Source organism: Platalea leucorodia, assembly GCF_965183815.1.
Source record: "Platalea leucorodia genome assembly, chromosome: Z".
NCBI classification, from domain to species: domain Eukaryota; kingdom Metazoa; phylum Chordata; class Aves; order Pelecaniformes; family Threskiornithidae; genus Platalea; species Platalea leucorodia.
The window spans coordinates 69,808,369-69,824,100 of record NC_138858.1 but is presented as its reverse complement, the minus strand read 5'-3'; positions in this window follow the sequence as shown (position 1 = coordinate 69,824,100).

The following is a 15,732-nucleotide window of genomic DNA, read 5'->3' as shown; positions in this document are numbered from 1 at the left end:
TTGGCCATCATTACCCTTGCAACATGCCTCTTGCAGTGTGCAAAACACTGTCCTATTGCACTCAGGGGAGCTACTCACATGAGTAAAGACCATGACATTGAGCTATTAATATATAAGCTTCAGAGCTCTTAGCGCTCATGCTGGGGGACTGTCTAGGTGCGCTAAGCCACAGGGCAGTAAGAGTTCTCTCTCAGTTCCCAAAATGAGAAGTGCCTTGTGAAGGGAAATGTGATTCTTTTGGCACCAACTAAAATGTAAAAATGAAAGCTACTCACTGGTTTCTGTGCCAAAATACCTTTTGATTCTAGGTACCAAATAAGTGGTTTTAAACCACTGTCCTACATGCTCAGCATGTATTGAAATAAGTCCTAAGGGCATAAGGTAGCTGACAAGAGGACATCTTCATCAAGAAAAGAGGAGTGGAGCTTCAGGACTGAAAAATATATAATTGAACTCTTTGTTCAGGAAGCAGTCCAGGCTCATGTGGCTCATTTTTAGTGATTTTAGAAGGATATGCACATAGAGCCATATTTTTAAAGTAATTTGAATGCTTAAAGATTTGTGCTGTTACTTATCTGTGTTTTCAGCAGCACCTGTTTTCTGAATCTTATTTACAGATAAACTTTTGAAAAATTCTCAGCAGGTATCTACCTTCATCCTATCTGGTCCCAGTTTTGCATTTGAAAGATTTAACACAGCATTAGGATAATTTTTAAATCCTTGCTTTGTGATCTTGAGCCCCTTCTATGAGTAGGTTTCAGAAGTACTTCTAAAGGCATTGCTTACATGTGTTTTTCTTTTTTAAGTAATTTACTGTGTCTGAAGTCTGAGAACAGCTCTGAAAGTAATTTTCCATAACTACACAATCACTTTCCCATTTAAAACAACAGGGAGTGAAATGCCACTATTTCAAATTGAAATCTAACTACCCAGAGCAGACATATCATGAAGAACAATGATGAAAGCCGCCCAACCTCCACCACCAGGGCCATCATTTGCTAACATTAATTTTACCACCAATTTTGGATGCGGGTATACCCAATTCACTGGCCTTCTTTTTCCCCTTCTTCACCCCCAACCCCCAACAGACTTCACGTACTCTATGGATGTTCTCTTCTGACCTTATTGGAAAAAGTAGTACACCACAGGAAAATGTCAAGTGACTGGTGCTGCCTAAAGTCAGTACTGTCCCAAAGCCAGCCATGTGGTTTCGTGAAGAAGTTTCATAGGCATGTGTCTCCCCTTTATGTTTAATTCTGTACTGAGATAATTCAGCGAAAAAATGCTCTGTTAGACTTTCTACATTGATCAAACTTGGCTGCCACCTGAAAGAAGCCTGTATATAAGATATTTCTAGTAATTTTTGTGACATATATATAAAGACAGACATTACTTTCTATAATTTCTATGCCAAGTTACATTCAGATTTTCAGTTTTGTTTTTATTGCTGCCCCTATAACTGAAGTGCTGAAATCCTTTTAACATTACAGAACAGTGAGACAACCCAGAACAAGGTATTTTCTTTGTGCAGTGTCTTACTTGGAGCTGTGTTGCGCACAGGCCATATATTCCCCTCTGCAGGATCCTCAGGCAAATAATCACTAGGCAAACTGAATTTAATTTCAAGGCAAATCAACTGAACATCAATACCGCTGAATACTCCTGCAGTGTTGTGGTAGGTTTAACACGTGTGTCTATGTCATCATTCTCTTTTAGGAGCCAACCTCTTAGTCTAGACAACAAATCCTTTGAGACATTGCAGAAACTCAGGGAAATGTAAGTTGATATCCAAAAGATAGGCATAAATACTTCATATTTGTCCAGCAAATTTCACAGAAACCTCTCAATTTGCAAATGTCAAATCCTTTGTTGATTTGTTTGTTTCTGTTAAAAACTTCTTTTAAATTACTTCATACTATTTGATTCTGTGCAAAATACTATTTCAAATTTTTCATCACCAAAAACCAAATAATAAATCTATATCTCAAACAATAAGAAAGAAACTCCAGCTTCAGTGCAATCCTTCCTAAATCAGTTACCCTATGTCTTTGCCATTTAACTGGAAGGTATTCAAACACAGGGTGTATTCTTTAAGGACCTGCCATGCTTTCCACACATCTCTCATGCTCTTAACATACAGCATTTTTCACTTGCTCAACTCAAACTTCATCAAGGAACTCTGTTCACGTCACTTTGGCAGGCAATTCTTTTATTCCAATCTGGATGTTCCCTTCTCTCACTTGAGCTTGCTTAGTTATGACTGGAGAAAGTAAAAGAAAGGAGTATTTTGTAGCCTGGCAGGAAAAATAACCACTGCCCTGTTTTCAAACATATTTGTACTTTTCCCCGTTCTTTGAGAAGAGCTATTTGATTATCGGTATTTCTACTTCTCCAGAAAACAAAACACTGGAGTTGATAGTCTGTTTTCCCATGCCAGAGGAGTTTCTTGGCCTAGAAAACCAATGCAGTTGGAGACAGAAATTCTGCAAATTTTAAAATCCTTATGCATTTTGACAATATCAAAGTATGCAAATATACAAGTCTGATTTAGTCAATGATAGGCAGTAGATTATTTTTACAAGGCTCCTAGAAACATTTTTAATTTCCAGATGACTTCTCCAAAATGATCTGTGTTCTTATTTTGTATAACTTTTTTTCCTGTATTGGTCTAAGAATTCTAGAGGTCTGGGAAATGAGAGTCCTTAGGGCTGGAAAACACAGAAATGAGCATATAAATCCTCCCCCAATAAAAAAAAAAAAAAGAAAAATAAAGGTACTCGATTAACCTGTTACTACATTTTCTTGTCATATTGCCATATTAAGCATCTAGACAAAATTTTCACCACAGTAAAAAAAACATATTTCTTTCCATTTATTCCAAAGATGGATGAAGAAGCAGGTTGTAGGTCCCTGTAGGTCTAACTGAAATTTTCTATTCTATTCTATTCTGTTCTGTTCTGTTCTGTTCTAACTGCTCATCTGAAAGAGGAACAGGACTCTTAAAAAAATAATCAAAGAAAGTGTTACATTTCGTGAAAAATATTATATCTGAATCTTCCACCAATAACAAAATATGACAGTTCCAGAAGGGGACTATATCAGTTAGCAATGCCCCAAATTTCCAAAAGTGAAAGGGGAAATCAGTCTGTACAGCTCAAATAGCTTCACCTCAAAACAAAGCAAAACAAGCAAAAAACACCCCACCCCCCCAAAAAACCCAACATGTGGTTGACAGCAGGCTCAGTAGGAGTCAGCAGTGTGCCCTGGCAGCCAAGAGGGCAAACTGCACCCTGGGGAGCATCAAACACAGTATAACCAGCCAATCAAAAGAGGTGATTATCCTGCTGTATTTAGCAATGGTGTGGCCTCACCTTGAGTACTGTGTGCAGTTCTGGGCTCCACAGCTTAAGAATGATGTGAAGGTACTTGAATGTGTCCAGAAAGGTGACCTCATTGGTCTCTACAGCTTCCTGAGGAGGAGAAGTGGAGAGGGAGGTGCTGAACTCTTCTCCCTGGGATCCTGTGACAGCACACATGGGAATGGCTCAAAACTGCATCGGGGAAGGTTCACACTTGACATTAGGAAACATTTCTTTACCAAGAGGGTGGTCAAACACTGGAAAAGGCTTCCTAGAGAGGTGGTCGATGTTCCAAGCCAGGTGGTGTTTAAGAAGCATTTGGACAGTGCCCTTAATAACATGCTTTAACTTTTGGTCAGCCTTGAAGCAGTCAAGCAGTTGGACTACATGATTGCTGTAGGTTCTTCCAACTAAAATATTCTATTCTGTTCTGTTCTGTTCTATTCTATGCTATGCTATGCTATGCTATGCTATTATAAAGTATTCATGACATCATTGCAGCTAGCTGTAAAACATATCTAAAAATACACACAGTATTTTGTATTTGCCAGCAAATACACAACGGTATTTATACTGTTGTATTAAACATTTCCTGTGGCAGGACAACTTAGAAGCCAGAAAACACCTCCTAACAATTGATTTTGAAAGAAAACTGACACCAGAACTGTACCAAGGTAATGATGTGTGCTATAGAAGTGATGTGTTACTGTAAACTACCATTGAAATTCACAGCTTCAGACTTGACAGAAAGAAGTACCACACAGTTATGAAAAGAAGAAGTAATGTTTAATTCTTTATTTCATTGGCTTAACATTAAACCAATTAAATCATAACTTTCTTCTCCCAGAAATTAATTAGCACTAACAAATCTTCAAACATCAGTCTTTCTTCAGTTAATCAACAAAAGTTTAGAGCAATGTATGCTTGTAGTTGAGATGCCCAAACATATATTACGAGGTGAAGTCTTATAAAGTTATTTCTAAAGAAAAATTGTCAGCTATGTACCTGCACAGCACCAAGAAGAAATGAATGAGTTAAACTAATTTGTTTTGTCTGAAAGCCAAGCCAGATTTATATCTGAACTTTAAAACTACATTGTTTGTGCCTAATTGCTTGATTATCCCATTCCATTTCAGGAACTTAATCCATTTGCAAACAATTAAAGAAAGTATTTGCAAAGTTAAACTTAAGTATTTAATATCTCAAAATGCTAATTTCAAATCTGTGTTAAAAAGCTGCCATAGAAGTTTTCCTGTATACAGCATGCTGATAAAATCTGAAGAAAATTTTCAATACAATAGCAATCCATTGAGTTTCCTGACTTAGTCTGCTTGCTTTAACTCAAAGCTCTAAGAAAAAACTCCTGTGAAGCATTTCTTAAACCTGAATAGTATTTAAGTAGTCTGAATAGATTGATACTTAGGAAAAAATGGTAAACCTGTAAGTAATCCTCAATGCAATTCAAAAATACCTTGCAGATAAAATACAAGTTCCATTCCTCTTTTAAACATATTTGTGAATTAACTATAGACTAGACAACTATCCCACAAACATAAAAGTAGAATATACTGGAACTAATCTTAAACAACTTTTGACAGTCTTTGACTCAAAGTTCTTACTGGACTATCTTTTATTCTGATTCTATATGCAGCTTAGACAAAAAGATAAACAGCAACATACCCTAGATCTGATCACTGATACTGAAGCAAATAGCTAAATCTCAATATTAAGATGCTTTATCACAACTGTGAAAAAAAATCGTATTCATTTATTTTACTAAGTTACACAACTCATATAAAAACAGAATGCATGTGACACTTTGTCCAGGTTGACTGGCTACCTAGAGGAAATAAAGGTTGTGTGTTAAAGGGAGAAAAATAATGAAAGGAAAATTATCTATGAATCAAACCAGCTGCATATGGCCACAAGTGGAAACCAGCAGTAATGGCAAATTTAAACAAGAATTGGGAAGAACTGTTGACAAAAGTTTCATATACTTTTGGTCCAAAAGTCCATGTACAGCTGGAAAAAGTATCTAGAACAAAAAGAAGAAGCTGAAAATTCATGAGCAAAATTATAAATTAATTGGCATAAAAAGACTAAGTTCAGACTAATAAAGAAGGATGTAATCTCTTTAAGAAAAAAATAAAGAAAAAAATGGTGCGTATTATATCAAAGAACTATAAATCTGCTCCATCATTCAAAGTGTTGAAGGTCTCTTTATATTGAAAAAAAGAAGAAAACAAAGAAGGCATTATTGTGGTAGGGGTCTGTTGAAGGAACCCAAACTCAGAAAGACCAGTGGACTGAGGCTTTCTTTGTACAAAAAGCAGAGTTGCCAGGATGTCTAAAATTAGGATTCAATAACTGCTCCATTAGGAAAGAAATATAGTAGAATACAGGTTGTCCAGAAAACCCTTGGAAAGAGTATGAGACATGTACGGCTTAAGCAAGAATGTTTTTAAAAGACCATTATTTTAAAGGACTGTAAAGCAACTGCCTCTTTAGAACACTAGTGAATAAAATGTTCAATTTCCCCTATTGTCCCATTTAAAAAACAAACAAGCAAACAAACAAACAAACAAAAAAACACCAAAAAATAAACAAACCTTTGAGTCTTTTGGAGCATATGCTAGGGAAGAAAACAAAGTGAGAAACAGCAGAATTGTAATGACATTTCTTTATTAATCTTTACATTTAGTACGTCAATATAGACAATGTGCATATTAGAAACCTAATGTGAAAATGAACTTATCTGACTACAAACAGCGGTTAATTTTTGGAATATTATTTTCATACCTGACATACTTCTAACTAGAACACACTGTATTTTCATTTTCTAATTGGGAACTGACTGCATCCTGTGCTGTACTTCTAAGAGGAAGAAACAGTGTGCTTAGTATGCTTAGAAAGAACTTGGGAATGGAACATTGTGCTTTACTTCTTGTCATTCACTGACCAGAGACTAGTAATGAATTGAATGAGGATGCTTTTCTATTAGTAGGAGTTACCACATTAATCAATTAGATAAATAACCTGATTTTTATTTCTTCCTGTCTATATTTTTAATGTAAGGTGAGAATTACTCATATTCCATCACTATACTGAAAGTTGATGTGCTTGGTTATTAAGTGGACACTTGATAAACATGTTATAAGTGAAAACATACAAGAATTTTATAATCTGCAAATATGGACATAAAAGTTCTAACACTGATTTGTGATAGAGACACATAAATCTCTTTGATGTATGAGTGAATGAAACTTTGCTTTTAAGTAGTTTAAATGGAATACTTTGCTGTGAGCAATAGATTCACTTTCTTTAAACTTTTTTTCTTTACAAGCCACATGAACACTGTCATGATTATCTTACCTTTATATGCTATTTACAGGCTTGTTTGGGTCAGGATGTTTTTCTAGTAATCTTCACACCAGAGACCATTCCATGCATTCACTGGCCTGGTATCACTGTTCTGCTGTTAGGAGACTACCTGCTGCCAGTCACAGATGTGATTAAAGTGAACAGCTGCAGTAAGCATAATTCTTTCAGGTTAAGTAGAAGGAATATTTATATCTACCTTAGTGCACTGCTGCATAACTGAAAAGTGGAGGCTATTGCCATAGGGATGGACTACCTGGTACAGATGATGAGTACCTAAGCTGTATGAGGAAAATGGTTTCCCTGGTAACTGATTATTAATAATACAGGGGTTTGCGGAATGGATGTGTTGCAGCTGTGTATGCCTGTAAGTAGGAGTCACAGGAGAAAGTCAGGCAAGCAGTAGTCTTGAGGTGAAGCCAGGAAATGGAGCTACCTTTGAGCAGAGTTATCACTGGAGAAAGAGAGTTGGATTTCTAAATAGGAAGCTGTCCTTTATAAACCATTTGTCCTGAACATGGGGAAACAGGACTTTGTGTAGAGACTTTGTAATGAATAGGATAGCATCAAACTGATACCTGTCCACTATCAGTTCTTCTTCCTAAGAGAAATAAATCAGCAAAGGAACAAAACACTGTCTATTCAGCTAACTAGAAGAACTTAATATGCAGGAGATATTCCTGAAGATGTTATCAAGGCTGTTATGCTTGAAGGAAATGTGGGTTTTGCAAACGACAGTTGCCACATAAATAAATCAGATTAAAACCAGATGGTTATATTAATTCTTTCCAGCACATAGTTCTTACTATTAATAAATCAAAGAGAAATTATGAAAATACTGTTACAGATGTTAACACAGTTTACTTGAACAGTGGAACTTCAAAAATAGCTAATAAAATTGGGTTATCCAGATAGTGTCATTAATACCATAGTAAGGCATGTAAAGGCCTAGAAGAGTTAACAGAGATGTTAGATTTATATAATTCATTTCATTGTGTCAGTTCAGTGAGATTAGCAACAACAACAACTATCTTTAGGAGAAGCACCTCAGGCTTCTTCATAATATAGCTCTGAGAATTGGAAAAATATTAAGTTCAAATACTCAGCTGCTCAAGTTTCACTGAAGGTTCTCTGTAATATGCTCAAAGTAAAGTAAATAATAGAATAAAGATTATGGTCAAGCAGCCCTAACTGTGGGGAAGAGATGACAACTCAGAGACACCATTTAAGAATGCCCAATAACAGTCTATCAAAAGCATTTCTTTGGCAACCCAAGGGCAGGTTGTCACCTGAGCAAAATTCATCATTAGCACAGCTACGACAGATGCAGTTGGATAAAAAAGATTTAGATAAAAGGAGTATGAAATAAGGAGCCTTAGTACTCCTGGGCTTTTGACCTGTGAAATATGTGAAGTCAGTAACATCTGCAAGAAGCAGCCGAGGAGCCCTTCAAGCCACTGGACATGAGAATTGAAGAGGTCAAAGACATGTGAAGAGATATAATCTGTTTTCCTTGTCCCTTTTGTAAGAAAGTACGTTGTATTTTTCTGTCTATGTACGTTTCAAATGTGAGAATAACAGGGTCCCTTCTATGACAGAGTGAAGGAAGATGATATGGCAGATTTATTGACAGAATATTTTTTATTCTGTTTTCTCATGTTTTCCTACCAAGTGCCTAGATATATAGCATAAGCATAGCTGGAACTAGTATTTTCAGCATGAACCCAGCATTTGCACTTTATTATGAGATCCTTAACTGCATATACAAACAAAAATAGCACCACTTGCTCAAAAGCATGCAGAAACCCCTATAAAAGTATAACTGTAAACATAAATTAAATAAAAAATGGGTTTTAGCAAGATTTTTCTCAAAAAATGTTTTCTATTCTTCAACCTCTTTGTTTTTGAGTATCCATGCTATCAATGTCCCAGTGCTTTCTGTCATATATTCCACAAAACAAACATACTTCATTCAGGTAGAAAACCAAGGGCCTGGATTTTCTTTTTTTTTTTTTTTTTTTTTTTTAGCCAGAAATATAGTATTAGCCAAGAGTATAGTATAGTCATTAACGTTAATCAGTTCTGCAGCAGTAGTTTCTACAGGCATGGAACATGTGTTACTAAGCACTGCCTAAACATGCGGGAAGGCATTAAGACCATGTCTATAGGTCACTCAGCATATTATTTTGAGACTATTTGAGTGATAGAAACTGGTGCATGATAAAGTGAATACAATGTGCTGCCATCCACCTGTGCCTGTATTTGTGACTTTATGACAGCAAATCTTCCCTTGGGAGGCAGGACTTATAAGTGTTTTGGGAGACACCTTCAGCAAGAAATATCTTCCGAGGAAAGCACACACACACGCATACACACCCACAAGATATACCTTTTCCTTTTTTTTTTTCCCTCTAAATAAGAATTGGACTAATTATTTCTGACTAAGGAAATTGATCTACTGCCAGGTATCAGTAGCTTCTTACGGACCTAGACTTCAAATTTAACAAAAACTAAATGCACCTACATGTGACAGAAGTGATCAACAGAGAGTACAACTGAGAATTCAAGCATTTGGGATTGTCCTCTTATTTCAAGCAAAGTAAAAATGTTTCTGAGCTATTGAAATTCTGATAATCAGAGACAAAAATCAAGTTCTATGGAAAATCCTGAAATTAAATGCCAATTATATTTATACAAATGTTATCTACTTCTCTTTAAATGTGTTCCTACTTTCACCTTGTCACATCCAATACCTTGGACCTTTTATTAATTTTGTTGACTTACTCTATAGTTAATCATATATCTTCATAAAGAAGCAGTTTCGATAAGGTTTTGGCCAATAGCCTTTGAATATATCTATTCTTTCTGTGGTTCCTCTATTATAACTCTTGCCTTATCAATTCAGAGAACAGCTCTGTGTCTACCTCTTTTAACTAGTTACCATGAAGGCAGAGAGCTGTATTCAGGATTAGGTTTTTCCAGGTGCAAATGAGGCAAATGACAAAATCCCATTAAGCTCAAAAAAACCAACTTTCAATGGCTTTCATTTGCCATACTGCCTAGTGCCTTATCACTTCTCAGGTTACATACCTTTTTTGTCTTATTGATTTCTGTCTTATTATTTGTTGTATTAATTTCTTGTATCCTCCATATTGATAGCTGCAATTTTGGTTGTCTTCAAATTTGTCTTTAAAGTCACATTGATGGCTGCCTTATTACTTGTCATAGTATTATCTGCAATATTGTTTACTGCTGTCTTTCTAGAGATTTATTTGTTGTTTTCCTATTCCTCCTATCGATTAGCAGTTATCTGTCTGATTCTATGGCCTTCCCCTTTTGCCCTCCCTCTTACCTCCCATCTTTTTGCTCTTTCACTTCCACATTTTTCAAGTTTCCTTTAGTTTGTCACAATGGATGCTAGGCTATCGATCTTTCAGGCTTATCATTACACCTCTCTCCATTGTCTCCCTAAGTGTTTCATGTATTTTCTCATTTGTCTTGTGCACTCTACACTTTCCTCTACCTCCATTTCTTCCAGGGAGGGAACACTGTTCCTTCTATTTTTCTCCTGTTACAGCATCTTCCTTTTCTTAGATAGCAATGTGGGAGGGGGAAAAAAAAAACAAAAACACATTTCCCATTCAGTATATGTTATTCTCTTGTTTGAAACATTTTATCCACCTTTGTGAGGCCAGGGAAAAAAACATCATGTGACTTAAGTGGCCATTTATACACAATGGCTAATGAATAGCAAAATGTCAAAGGGGAGAGTTCATACTCCACCCACTGGCTGAAACATGTTTGAACAAGCTGCTCAAAGAAGTACAAATAATAAATGCATTCATTAAAAACACAATCCAAGAACAACTAACAAAACTGAAAATAAAAGGTTATATTCATCAGATAATACACTACCAGACAAAAACTCAACCAGTTACTGTCATTGTACATGTCTCTCTCCCAGGATTCTTAGCTAACTTCTTGAGAGTCAAGCATATATGACCGCAGCATCCGACAAACATAGATGCTTCTTGGTTTGTGTTTGCATTTTTTTAACTCTTGGAAAGCACATGTTGGAACTAAGTTGGCTGCTGTCTCTTGAACAATGATGTGTTCTTTGTGATTATGAAATAGTCAGCCTGTCTGGCATGACAAGTGTTCTTAAATTAAACAAATTAGCCAGTGTACTTTCACAGTTTGCTTCAGAAGTATCTGCTTATGTTCTTGAGATCAGTTAATGTTGTTTTGCTTTGTTTAACTTTTTCACTTCCTGTCTCTTCTTAAATATATCTTTCACATTTCAGCCTGAAATGATTTAGTTTGATTTCAGCACAGAAGTTTGAAACTGTCCCTTAGAAGCTTGAACAATTTGGCATCACCTTGTGCATGATGTAGAAAGGAGTAGGAATACATCCCTGTTTTGATGCACATGTCTTTTAGCCATTGCTTTTGATCTTTTTGAACGTTGCCTCACAAACTTGCCATACTCTTGGTTGTGTACTGATACTTTTCTGCTGCACATTGTACTCTCCTGTACTTTCATGAGGGAATTGGCTGATGCAGTTGCTAAGCCACTCTCTATGATATTTGAAAAGTCATGGCAGTCGGGTGAAGTCCCTGGGGGGTGGAAAAAGGGAAATACTGCAGCCATTTTTAAAAAGGGTAGGAAGGAGGACCCTGGGAACTATCAGTCTGTCAGCCTCACCTCTGTGCCTGGGAACATCATGGAATAGATCCTCCTAGAAGCTATGCTAAGGTACATGGAGGACAGGGAGGTGATAAGAGACAGCCAGCATGGCTTCACCAAGGGCAGGTCCTGCCTGACCAACCTAGTGGCCTTCTATGACGGAGTGACTGCATCAGTGGATGAAGGAATAGCAACGGATGTCATCTATCTGGGCTTCTGTAAGGCCTTTGACATGGTCCCCCCCCAATATCTTTCTCTCTAAATTGGCAGGATATGGGTTTGATGGGCAGGTTGTTTGGTGGATAGCAAACTGTCTGGATGGTCACATCCAGAGGGTAGTGGTCAATGGCTCAATGTCCAGATGGAGATCAGTGACAAGTGGTGTGCCTCAGGGGTCTGTACTGGGGCCAGTGCTGTTCAATATCTTCATCAGTGACATAGTGGGATGAGTGCACCCTCAGCAAGTCCGCAGATGACACTAAGCTGAGTGATGCAGTTGATATGCCTGAGGGACGGGATGCCATCCAGAGGGACCTGGACAAGCTGGAGAAATGGGCCCATGTGAACCTCATGAGGTTCAACAAGGACAATTGCAGGGTCCTGCACCTCGATTGGGGCAATCTCCAGTGTCAATACAGGCTGGGGGATGAAGGGATTGAGTGCAGCCCTGTGGAGAAGGACTTGGGGTAACTGATAGCTGAAAAGTTGGACATGAACCAGCAATGTGCTCTCGCAGCCCAGAAAGCCAACCGTATCCTGGGCTGCATCAAAAGAAGCGTGGCCAGCAGGTTGAGGGAGGTGATTCTGCCCCTCTACTCTGCTCTGGTGAGACCCCACCTGGAGTACTCCGTCCAGCTCTGGGGTCCTCAGTAAAAGAAGGACATGGACCTGTTGGAGTGTGTCCAGAGGAGGGCCACAAAAATGATCAGAGGGATGGAACACCTCTCCTATGAGGAAAGGCTGAAAGAGCTGGGGTTGTTCAGCCTGGAGAAGAGAAGGCTCTCAGGAGACCTTATTGCAGCCTTTCAGTACTTAAAGGGGGCTTATAATAAAGATGGGGACAGAATTTTTAGCAGGGCCAATAGCGATAGGACAAGGGGTAATGGTTTTAAACCAAAAGAGTGTAGATTCAGACGAGATATAAGGAAAATATTTTTCAGGATGAGGGTGGTGAAACACTGGAAGGGGTTGCCCAGAGAGGTGGTAGATACCCCATCCTTGGAAACATTCAAGGAGAGGCTAGATGGGGCTCTGAGCAACCTGATCTAGTTGAAGATGTCCCTGACAATTGCAGGGGGGTTGGACTAGGTGACCTTTAAAAGTCCCTTCCATCCCAAAGCATTCTATGATTCTATGATTCTAACAGCACTTCTGGAAACCCTGACATTGGCCACACCGTGTGTTCTGATTCTGCATATAAGGCAGAATTAAATATTTAATTTAAAATGCCTTCAAATTTGCCCTGCTTCTTTCATCTTCTACATCCTCAACCTAGAGAAAGTTTTATTCTTAGCCTGTTTCTTCTTTTTGGGTCTGTGAGAATTTTTCATATATCTCTGAATGCCTCCATTCATTTCTTCTCACATTCACTATCAAGTTCAAAACACCATTCTCACTATTGAAACTCCCACTCACTGTCTTTGCTCCTTGAAATAGCTTCTGCCTTTTCTGCTTCTAAGCTACCCTTAACTTCTGTTTCTGTAGCCTCCCATTCTCATCTTTTTCATAGTGTTTTTAATGTCTAAAACCCTATTTCATTTTTTTATGTGCCAAATTTTCATTATCTGAGTTTATCTTTTTATAAACAGTAATCAGATGTGCTAGTTCCCTTTTCTCTTCATGCAATGTATTTCTTTTTATACAATAAGATTTAGTGTAAAATAAACAGGTAGTAAACTATAATGGTAATATTGGATACTGAGTTAATAATGATACATCTATATCTTTCTTTATATGGGACTCAATATCTTCTTTTTTTAGGAACATAAATTTTCAATAATTTCATGGAAGACCAACTCTGTTTGCTGCTTCACAACTACCTGCCATGTGTGTAGACTGTTAAAAATTACTTTAAAAAATAGGTCTTTCATTTCCAAGGTAATGAATAATATAGGACACATGTTGTGAGCAAAATCACTCCACATATGAAGATGCTCTGAGATTAATAATGTGATTCTTATTTTTTTTTTTACGCTTTATATGTTCTATAATAAAAGCTATTTCCTCTCCGTGTTAATCTAGGCCTCAGCTTACTTGCACAGTTTCTTTGGTCAGTCACATACATATACAATTAACATTAAGTGATTTTGAATGATGGTGCTTCGCATCATTTCAAATAATGTTATATCTTTGCAAGTAATTTTTATTGAAACTGTTAACAAGTTTTCAATCTCAAATAATATGATTATACACTTTCATTTAAAGAACTGTTACACAGAGTTACAGCTATGGTATATTTAATCTCCATCAGATGGTTTCCTGCTCGCATACCTCCACTACATGTTATTGCTTTCTGGAAACAGCTGAAGATAAGTGAATTCTTTACTTTGTCGCAATTTTAGAATTTTTAGGAATTTGTATCTGATAGAATTCAATCCATCCTCTACAACCTATACCACAGCTCAGTAGGCTGGCAGATGTAATCTAGGTTAAAGATGAGGAACTGTTTGTTTCAGAGCATGTTTGCAGCTCTCTTTTACTGACTTCTACGACGTTACACAAGGCATAGGACCCCTGGTTCACCTTTTCGGTATATAAAATTCTTCTCAACCACCTTTCATGACCAGCTTGAAATAACTTGTCCTAAAGCATTAGTGTTGCAAGGATTAATTAGTTAATTTCTGTAAATGGTCCTGAACATGAAAATCCCTACTATCATACTGCAGCTCTTAAAATATTATGGGCATAAGAAACCCACACCCCACTTTTATGGCTTTTTTAATTTAACAATGTTTCCATGCATGGATCTCTGTTGCCTAATGCTGTGATGACTTTATTCTTATTGCCTGATCATTTTATGTTTCACCTACAGTAATGCTCACAGAAAAGGATGATTAGAGTATGTTGCAGTTTAGGTGTTAAATCCATTCAGTAACTTGTGCTGTCTCAGTCACACTCTATGTTTGGTAGCAAACAAAAAGCAAGCAGCTGAATAGCTCTTTTGCCCTCATAGAAGTTATATAGTGAAGCCACAGTGGTGAAAGCTCATGCTCGTACAATAAAATAAATTATTTTCATGAAAGGATAAAAAAGGCTTTTTACCAGTTTCACCCACACCTTTGCTCTCAGGGTACTTACACAGCAATGATGACAGGCTAATTGGCAGTGCGAGTTGAGGAAGATCAATAATTCCCTTTTATTGTGGCAGGTAACAGACGGACTATTGCCTTCAGATATTCTACAACAGAAAAATTCTATTGGTCAAACTTTTTTCACCAAAATTATCATTGAGGACTTGAACTCATCAAAATAAATTTGGACTTGGGATAAAGTAGTATGCAAATTCACACAAAGAAAGTATGTTTTCTTAGTTTATTCTCAGGCTGACAGTCAGAGGCTTAACTTGAGCCTTAATCCCTTTTAGCTGAAAGCTCCTTCAGCTGGAAGCTCATCTGCCAGCACTCTGTCAGTCCAGCTATTTCTCATGTCAGCTGGTGATGAACAATTACTGACACATTAATCCTGTATCACTTCCTCACAGACTGACCTTTGGCTCTGTTTCAACAGAATGAGATGAGGTACAGCAACTACTTTGGACTACCTGGAAAAAAAAGAAAAAGAAGAAAAAAAAAGTTTAAGGAACATAAAACATTAAATAGGACTCTGACCTTTTTGAACATGAATTATCAAGATCATAAGAGACATAAGCATCAACACATTTTATAGTTTATAGTGAAAAGGTGGGACTCAGTTCTGAAAATTAAAAAGGGCGAAAGTCTAATTTTTAAAAAGGCAGTTGCAACTAAGTGGGAAGAATCATTCACAGAAGCGATCATTTCAGAATTCCCTTCTGCAAGATTACTGTCATTCAGTTTCAGGTTTGCACAAGGTTTCCTTTATTCTTAACTATTTAAATATACTGCAGCATTAAGAAGCGTTTGTGAACCTCAGATAGAAAACTCATGTGTACATCTGGCAAACTGGATCTTCCACTGATTTTTCAGTTATTTCAAATTTTAGTTTTCCGGGGGCGGGGGAGGGCGGTTAATTGAAGGTGAATGTAGTAAAGCTATCATCTAAAAACTGTTATGAGTGTGTAATTTTTTTTTTTATTTTTCATTTGATTAAAGTGATTAACCAATAAAATCA